Raw genomic sequence first — 9,648 nt, forward strand, 5'->3', positions numbered from 1 at the left:
ACTGGGCAATGCCCCCAGGGAGGCTCTACTCAGCCCATGACCTTGGCCCACCAGGCCATGGTCACGCATTCACATAGACTATGCGGGCCCGTTCATGGAGAAAATGTTCCTGATCGTAGTCGATGCATACTCGAAGTGGATCGAGTGCATCATATTGAACTCATGCACGACATCCATCACAGTGGAGAGTCTGCATCCTAGGGTCTCAAGAGAAGTAATGGCAGGGATAGATGATGCATTGGTTGTAATTTACCAACATGCCCAGGATTCTGGGGAGGTCCCAACTGATTGGAGAAGTTCAAATGTAATGATCCTATTTAAAAAAGCGAGGCAGACAAAAAGCAGGAAATTATAGACCAGTTAGCCAAACATCTGTGGTTGGGAAAATGTTGGAGTCCATTTGGTGTATTTGGACTTGCAGAAGGCATTTGACAAGGTGCCACATAAAATGTTACTGCACAAGATAAAAGTTCAGGGGTTTGGGAGTAATATATATGCATGGATAGAGGATTGGCTAACTAACAGAAAGCAGAGAGTCGGGGTAAATGGTTCATTCTCGGGTTGGCAATCAGTAACTAGAGGAGTGCCGCAGGGATCAGTGCTGGGACCTCAACTATTTACAATCTATATTAATGACTTGGAAGAAGGTATCAAGTGTAACATAGCCAAGTTTGCTGACGATACAAAGATGGGAGGAAAAGCAATGTGTGATGAGGACACAAAAAGCCTGCAAAAGGACATAGTTAGGCTAAGTGCGTGGGCAAAAATTTGGCAGAAGGATCAGATTCTGAATTGTGTGCGACGATCACTTTTAACTGGGAGTAACAGAGTGAAGGGAATCCTTGCCCAGGTAATATACACCATGGCCAGTCACAATTACTTGGAGCGAGAGGGAGGAAAGCAGCTGGTGGAATTTATCATCCAACAGTGTGCTCTGCCCACCGAGGAGAACGAGGAGAGTACTGAAAGCGAAGAGGAGTTCTGCAGCATAATGGCGGCTGTGGTTACGGATAAGGATTTAAGGGGACAGTGCGAAGGTTTGCCGAAATTGATGGTGGGAACTTTACCGATTGGCGATGTCCTCTGGTCCTACCTACTGGAGTTTGTGATCACAGTAAAGTACACTGAAGCCTTTACAATAGTCTGTGGTTCCTCATATTGCGTTGGAATAAAGAGACTGATGGCCAGCAATACACAATTTGTTCTTAATTACGAGGACTATCCAAATCTTCCTGAGCCTCGTACACTGCTGACGTGGCTATTGATTGTGTCTTCTTCTCTGTGCCATGGAAAAGGCAGAGGTGTTCCTGCTCTGGGCTTACTATATCTCCTGGCAATGGACATCCACCCAGCAACAGTGAGAGTATGGGACAAGGAATTCCCAATGCTATGTAACTTTCTGGAGGAGAATTCAGAGAAGCCCAATCTCCAGAATGAGTGGGAAGAGAAACTGTTGGGGGTTGTGTCCCAGACTCTGGAGGCAATCGCGGATAAGGTGTGGATCACCCAGCTCATTGCAGAAATGACCCACTGCATTCACACCTATCGCCTGTATCCAACAGAGAGGGCTTTTCTGTACAAGTGTTTAGGGAGAGTGCTCCGACTGACCCAAGACAAAGACATCGTCAGTAAAAGTCTTCATCAGATGCTTCAGAGTGTTGAGCACAATGAAGATTTCGAGAGTGACAGGGTAGCCGCTGGAATTGGTGACTGTGCTGTAACACACTTAGACACCACGCTCACCACACTGTAGGCTTTCATGGATTTCAATCGTTTGTGCATATCAAGTTCCTTTCACCAGTTTAACAATCACATAATGAAAGTGAAAAGCACGCTCATTTTATGCTATGGGCAGATTATGTCACGTTGTCCTCGGGACCTCATTCTGCCCAGAATCGAGACCGACATTCTGCACAATGTGTTGGGCCTTTTCAACACCAAGATGTTTGGACTGAAATCCAAGGTGAAGGACTTGACACTGAAATTAAGTTTGACAAACACTGTGACACTGTTGGCCAAAGCTCTCAAACCCAGCGAAGAACACCCACCCTACACTCTGAGCAGAAAGGCAGAATTGCTGAGCTGCATGCAGGAGCTGATCACTGCCGAACCAAAGGAGATATTGAGCACTTGGGTTCGAAAGTCTGCCATGGACGCCTGTGCAGCCCTCATCAAACTGCAGCCTTCACTGAGCAGTGAGACTGAGCTGATTAGCATCTGTTTGAATCATGTCTTCAGTTTGCCAGATTGGGAGAGCAGCACTGCCGACCAAAGTACAAACATGGACATGGCAGAGAGACAGAAGCTTCACACCGACACAATGGCCTCTGTGCAGGATCTCCTGAAGCAATACTTACTTTTGGATCTGTCTCCTGATGGGCTTCATTCTGTATTTAAAACCATGGAGACTGAGATCCAATCCACACGGGACCATGAGCGAGAAAAGGCAATGGAGAGCACTTTACAGCTGGTGACATTTTACCTGGAGAAACTGCAAGTTAGCAATAAGGTGCCATCGCATAACTTGGTGAGGATTATTGGATGTGTGGGGCTTCAATGTGCAGATCCATCGCATGTTGTAAGGGAGGCAGCCATTAAAAGCTTGTATGGATTGCTTCATATCCAGTTACACCTTGAAGGCTTTCCAGTGGGTCATCAAGATAAGGAAGTGGAGCATCTGAAAGCCATCAAAGGCGGATTGAAGCAATTTACCAGTCAGGCCCTCTTTCAAACGTGCACTGCTGTCGGTAACGTTTTATCCAAGTGCATAGCCCATGAGCAGTTGAACACTCTACTCTTCACGGTCTTTAAAGGGCTGACAGACAAGCACCGGAACATTTCCTGCACAGCTTCTATTGTGACAAATGTCCTCATTACAACATGTGGAGCCACCCTTGCAGACGTTTGGGGAACAATCAAAGTATTGAGCCGTCACTTGCGTTCAATTACTGAGCCGCGGGTGAGAAATGCAGTGACGCATTCAATCTCCATTCTGGCCTCACACCATCTGCCAGCAGTTTTGTCCGCTCTCCTCACTTACCCCATTCCATTTGATGGATATATTCGTGACATATGGCGATCCCTCCTGACACGTAATGCATTAGCACCGGCCAAATTCTTACTGAACAACATCAAATCATTGTATGATGACGGCAGATATTGCCATGTCACAGATACAAAAGATTCAGCAACTCAGCAGACTTTAGCTGTCCTCTGTGCTCTTCATAATGTGGTATGTGAGCCTGACTCAGGGCACGTGATAAACATTCTCTACCCCCAGTTGGTCAGCACCCTTCTAATTCATCTCAGCTTCAGTGTCTGGGTTCGCTTTCCGACCAACTTTCTGACAATTCCAAAGGCTGGGAACACCTTCGGCCCTGCTCTAAGACTGAATGATGCCGACGCTTGCCATTACTCAGCTGAGATTCGTCGAGCTGTCCTGTCACAGGGAAAGGGAGATGATCGCATCATGAGAGAAATGGGAGGTTGGGATCTCATTGTGAGCCCAAGAAAGCACCATGACGGGGTGACACTGCTGGCAAGCACATTGACCGCGTGTGTTGCCCCGCATCTGATCAGCATTGTGGAGCAACTCACTCCTTGCCTTGTCAACATAGGAGAGAGTCAGAGGATCACAATAGCTGCCTTCTTTGGGGAGCTTTTAAATCATTCCGTGGTGTGGGACTTGTTGCTGATGAATACCCTTCTGGAGAGTTTGTTTCGATGTTTGCTTGATGAGTCCCCAATTGTCCAATGGCTCGCTGTGCAAGGTTTGGGAAATGCTGCAATTGGAGCTTCTCAACAGATAGACACATACTGCACCAAACTGTTGTCCACAATGTTATCTGTGATTGACCAGAAGTCCAAACCCGAGAATCTCATTGCAGTTGAGGCAATGTCGAGCATGTGCAAAGTTCTGGGTCAGCTCCAGGAGGATTATACAAATCCCATTCTTGGTGATGTGGCACTGGCAGTTCAGCCTTACTTGGAACATCAGCATGAGACAATGAGAGCTGCGGCGTTTAACGTTCTTGGCAAGCTAATAAGATTTGGGAGTGTGGAAATGAACCCTCCACATATGGAGCACATCAAGTCCACCTTGATCCGCTTGCTGCTACATCTCAACGCTGAGAGCATTGAAGTCACCAACGTCTGCAAATCCGTGCTGAATTCCTACGCTCCAGTAATGGAGTCAGCAAACATATCCAAGATGTTCCAAGAACTTTCCTCGGAGGAGACCACCCTGGATTATGAGAACTATTTAAGGAACATCTCCAGGCACATTGCCAAAGACTTGGACAACCAGATCCCCTTGTACATAAGGAGCTGTGCCGCCTTCCTAAGGAATGTGCTTCCTGCGGTCAGAGGGAACGCACTGACATTCCTCGCTTTCCTCATGTACAATGCCCCACCGCATTATTACACATCACAGTCTGCAGCTCAGATTTGTGAGCAGATTATTGCCTTGCTGTCAGATCACCAGCAAGATGTCAGAACGAAAGCAGCCAAGGCGATGCGATACCTCTACAGGTATTAGGGACCATCAGAACAAAATTATTGTAATGTATGCGTCCGTATTGTGTTTGGAAATTAGTCTAAAGTACTGAAAGTCGCAGACCCAAAATAGGCAAAAGGGGGAAATGGGGGGAAGGGATTTGGCCGCGGCATGGGGGAGGGGGAGGGGGAGTGATCCTGGGTGGGGCATCTGGGCAGGGGGCAATAATTCTGGGCAGGGCATCGGGGGAGGGGGATTGTAAGGATGGCAGGCCGGGATGGGCGGGGGCGAGGTGAGAATCGGTTGCCTCGTGGGGTAATCGGAAAGTTCGGTGGAGGAGGGGATTTGTCGGCCTCATGGGGGAAATGCGAGGCCTGTGGGGTAGGGGGGATGGGAGCCCTCGGGGGTGGATTGGAGGCCTTGGGGGAGGTCTCCCATCATGGGGCGGGGGTGTGGGTGAGGCAGGGATGCTGGATCGGCACTTACCTCCTGGATCCAGCAGGTCTCGCCGTACTTTCGCTGGTTGATTCCCCGAGGCCTGAGAAACCCGACCAGCCAGAGTTACATTTGCAATGGAGGTTAAATCTGAGGCACGCCAGCCGCATTATAATATTTAAATGAACCCCCCACCTCCTATGAGCAGGTTGGCTGCAATCCCCCCGGGCCCACCCACATTAACCCGGCAGTGGTGGGGGGAGGGGTGTTACTCCCTGTGGGGAAGGGTCTATCTTCTGTCAGATTCCCCCCCCTCCCCGACAGCCCAGTGGCGATTGAGGACTTGCTGTGGGCACAAACCCAGCGCCCACCACCCCTTGGTACAGTTTGTTGCACCACCAACATGTTCACCCACCTGTCTCAGGGAATCCTTTCTTATCCTCAGTTTGGTGAAGCAGAAAGCAGAGTCCACAAAGAACTACGTGTACTTCAAAACCTAATATCCATCTACAAGGAGCGGGTGGGCTGTGTGGGGAGCACTGTCTGTTTATTCTCTGTCACTATCAAACATGGCTGCAAACCCTCCCTTGGCCGATTTCTGCTTTTCTCAGTGTTTATTGTGTAATCTAACTTTCTACCAATACCCTTCATAAATAAGCTGCCTGTGGGCTAGAAATTGCCTGGAGATCACCCGCGCCCGATCCTACGCGGTATTGGGACGGTTGGGTCTTTCCCACGGCCGGAATGCCGCTGGTGCGCGCTCCCGAGGTTTTCGGACGGTCCATGGCGGCGGCGGTGATGCGGTGCGGGAGCGGAGCGCAGCGGGGCCAAAGTCGACGATCAGCTTTCCTGTATAAAGGGAAGCTGAACCGTTGTGTGACAGGGCCGCAAACGCTTGTCTGCGCATTCTCCCGCCATTCTGGGGTCAAAGTTGACCCGCGCATGCACAGGCAACAGAAGGACCGCACTCAACAGTTTGATGCTGCAGAGGTTGGTGCGTCTCCATGGGAGAGGGGCTGGGAGTGGGGGGGAGGTGGGGAGGGAGTGGGTGAGGGGGAGTGGGGGAGGGGGGAGTGAGGGGGGGAGGTGGGAGTGAGGGGGGAGTGAGGGGGTCAGGGGGGGAGTGGGTGGTGGGTGAGGGTGGGAGTGGGTGGGGGGGGGGAGAGGGAGTGGGAGTGGGTTGGGAGTGGGTTGGGGGTGGGAGTGGGTGGGGCTGGGGGGGGAGTGAGTGTGGGGGTGAGAACGAGTGATTGTGGGGGTGAGAACGAGTGATTGGGGGGGGGAGAACGAGTGAGTTGGGGGGGTACGAGTGAGTGGGGGGGGGAGAACGAGTGAGTGGGGGGGGGAGAAGGGGGGGAGAACGAGTGAGTGGGGGGGGGAAACGAGTGAGTGGGGGGTGCGAACGTGTGAGTGGGGGGGGGAGAACGAGTGAGTGGGGGGGGAGAACGAGTGAGTGGGGAGGGAGAACGTGTGAGTGGGGGGGAGAACGAGTGAGTGGGGGGTGGGGGCGAGAGGGAGAACGAGTGAGTGGGGGGAGGGGGAGAACGAGTGGGGGTTTGGGGGGGAGGGGGAGAACGAGTGAGTGGGGTGAGGGGGAGGGGGAGTGAGTGGGGGGGAGGGGGAGAACAAGTGAGTGGGTGGGGGGGGAGTGAGTGGGTGGGGGGGGAGTGGGTGGAGGGGAGTGTGTGGTGGGTGGGGGGGTAGTGAGTCGTGGAGGGGGTGGGGAGTGGGTGAGGGGGAGTGGGTGGGGGGTGGTGGGAGAACGAGTGAGTGGGGGGGAGAACGAGTGAGTGGGGGGGGAGAATGAGTGAGTGGGGGGGGGAGAATGAGTGAGTGGGGGGGGGAGAAGATGCGGAGTGGGTGGGGGGAAGTGGGAGGGGGGAGTAGGTGGGGGGAGAACGAGTGAGTGGGGGGTTGGGTGGCGGGGGGGAGAACGAGTGAGTGGGGGGTGGGGTGGGGGGGGGAGAACGAGTGAGTGGGGGGTGGGGTGGGGGGTAGAATGAGTGAGTGGGGGGTGAGGTGGGGGAGAACGAATGAGTGGGGGTGGGGGAGAACGAGTGTGTGGGTGGGAGAACGAGGGGGGGGAGAATGAGTGAGGGGGGGGACAATGAGTGAGGGGGGGAGAACGAGTGATGGGGGGAGAACGAGTGAGGGGGGTAGAACGAGTGAGTGGGTAGGGGGAACAAGTGAGTGGGGTGGGAGAACGAGTGAGTGGGGGAGGGGAGAACGAGTGTGTGGGGGAGGAGAACGAGTGAGTGGGGGGGGGGAGAAGGAGTGAGTAGGGTGGGGGAGAACCAATGAGGGGGGGGAGAACGAGTGAGTAGGGGGGTGAAAGAGTGAGTGGGGGGGGAGAACGAGTGAGTGGGGGGGGAGAACGAGTGAGTGGGGGGGAGAACGAGTGAGTGGGGGGGAGGGGGAGTACGAGTGAGTGGGGGGGAGGGGGTGAACGAGTGAGTGTGGGGGGGGAGGGGGAGAACGAGTGAGTGGGGGGGAGAGGGGGAGAACGAGTGAGTGGGAGGGGAGGGGGAGAACGAGTGAGTGGGGGAGGAGGGGGAGAACGAGTGTGTGGGGGTGGAGGGGGAGAACGAGTGAGTGGGGGGTAGGGGGGGAGGGGGAGAACGAGTGAGTGGGGGGGAGAATGAGTGAGGGGGGGAGGAGGAGAAGGAGTGACTGGGGGGAGAACGAGTGAGTTGGGGGGGAGTGGGAGAACGAGTGAGTGTGGGGGGGGAGGAGGAGAACGAGTGAGTGGGGGGGAGGGGGAGAACGAGTGAGAGTGGCGGGGAGGGGGAGAATGAGTGAGTGGGGGGGGGGGAGAACGAGTAAGTGAGGGGGAGAACGAGTGAGTGGGGAGGGAGAACGAGTGAGTCGGGGGGAGAACGAGTGAGTGGGGGGTGGGGGGGAGGGGGAGAATGAGTGATTGGGGGGGAGAACGAGTGAGTGGGGGGGGAGTGGGAGTACGAGTGAGTGGGGGGGGAGGGGGAGAACGAGTGAGTGGGGCGTGGAGGGGGTGTACGAGTGAGTGGGGGAGAGGGGGAGAACGAGTGAGTGGGGGGGAGGGGGAGAATGAGTGAGTAGGGGGTGAGGGAGAACGAGAGGGGGAGAACGAGTGCTGGGGGGCGAACGAGTGAGGGGGGAGAACAAGTGATGGGGGGGGAATGAGTGAGTGGGGGGGGAGAACGAGTGAGTGGGGGGAGGACGAGTGAGTGGGGGTGAGAACGAGTGAGTGGGGGGTGGAGAACGAGTGAGTGGGGGGGGATAATGAGTGAGCGGGGGGGGGGAAGGGGACAACGAGTGAGTGGGGGGGAGGGGGAGAACGAGTGAGTGTGGGGGGAGAGGGGGAGAACGAGTGAGTGGGGGGGAGGGGGAGAACGAGTGAGTGGGGCGGGGACGGGGAGAACGAGTGAGTGGGGCGGGGAGGGGGAGAACGAGTGAGTGGGGGGGGGGGTACGAGTGAGTGGGGGGGGAGAACGAGTGAGTGAGGCGGGAGAACGAGTGAGTGGGGGGAGTACGAGTGAGTGGGGGGAGGGGGAGAACGAGTGAATGGGGCGTGGAGGGGGAGTACGAGTGAGTGGGGGGGAGGGGGAGAACGAGTGAGTGGGGGGGAGGGGGAGTACAAGTGAGTGGGGGGGAGGGGGAGAACGAGTGAGTGGGGGGTGGGGTGGGGGAGAACGAGTGAGGGGGGGAGAACGAGTGAGGGGGAGAACGAGTGATAGCGGGGGAACGAGTGAGTGGGGGGGAGAACGAGTGAGTGGGGAGGAGAACGAGTGAGTGGGGGGGGGAGAAGGAGTGAGTAGGGTGGGGGAGAACCAATGAGGGGGGAGAGAACGAGTGAGTAGGGGGGTGAAAGAGTGAGTGGGGGGGGAGAACGAGTGAGTGGGGGGGGAGAACGAGTGAGTGGGGGGGAGAACGAGTGAGTGGGGGGGAGGGGGAGTACGAGTGAGTGGGGGGGAGGGGGTGAACGAGTGAGTGTGGGGGGGAGGGGGAGAACGAGTGAGTGGGGGGAGGTGGAGAGTGAGTGGGGGGAGAGGTAGAAAGAGTGAGTGGGGGGGAGAACGAGTGAGTGGGGGGTGGGGGAGAGAGCGAGTGAGTGGAGGGGGAGGGGGAGAACGAGTGAGTGGGGGGTGGGGTGGGGGAGAACGAGTGAGGGGGGGAGAACGAGTGAGGGGGAGAACGAGTGATAGCGGGGGAACGAGTGAGTGGGGGGGAGAACGAGTGAGTGGGGTGGAGAACGAGTGAGTGGGCAGGGGAACGAGTGAGTGGGGGGGGAGAACGAGTGAGTGGGGGGGGAGAACGAGTGAGTGGGGGGGAGAACGAGTGATTGGAGGGGGAGAACGAGTGAGTGGGGTGGGATAACGAGTGAGTGGGGGGGGAGAACGAGTGAGTGGGGGGGTGAGGGGGTGAACGAGTGAGTGGGGGGGGGAGGGGGAGAACGAGTGAGTGGGGGGTGGGGGAGAATGAGTGAGTGGGGGGAGGTGGAGAGTGAGTGGGGGGAGAGGTAGAAAGAGTGAGTGGGGGGGAGAACGAGTGAGTGGGGGGTGGGGGAGAGAGCGAGTGAGTGGAGGGGGAGGGGGAGAATGAGTGAGTGTGGGGGTGAGGGGGCAGAACGAGTGAGTGGGGGGTGGGGGGGAGAACAAGTGAGTCGGGGGGAGGGGGAGAGCGAGTGAGGGGGGGAGGGGGAGAACGAGTGAGTGGGGGCGATGGGGAGAACGAGTGAGTGC

Source organism: Pristiophorus japonicus, chromosome 17, assembly GCF_044704955.1.
Source record: "Pristiophorus japonicus isolate sPriJap1 chromosome 17, sPriJap1.hap1, whole genome shotgun sequence".
In the NCBI taxonomy this organism is placed as follows: domain Eukaryota; kingdom Metazoa; phylum Chordata; class Chondrichthyes; family Pristiophoridae; genus Pristiophorus; species Pristiophorus japonicus.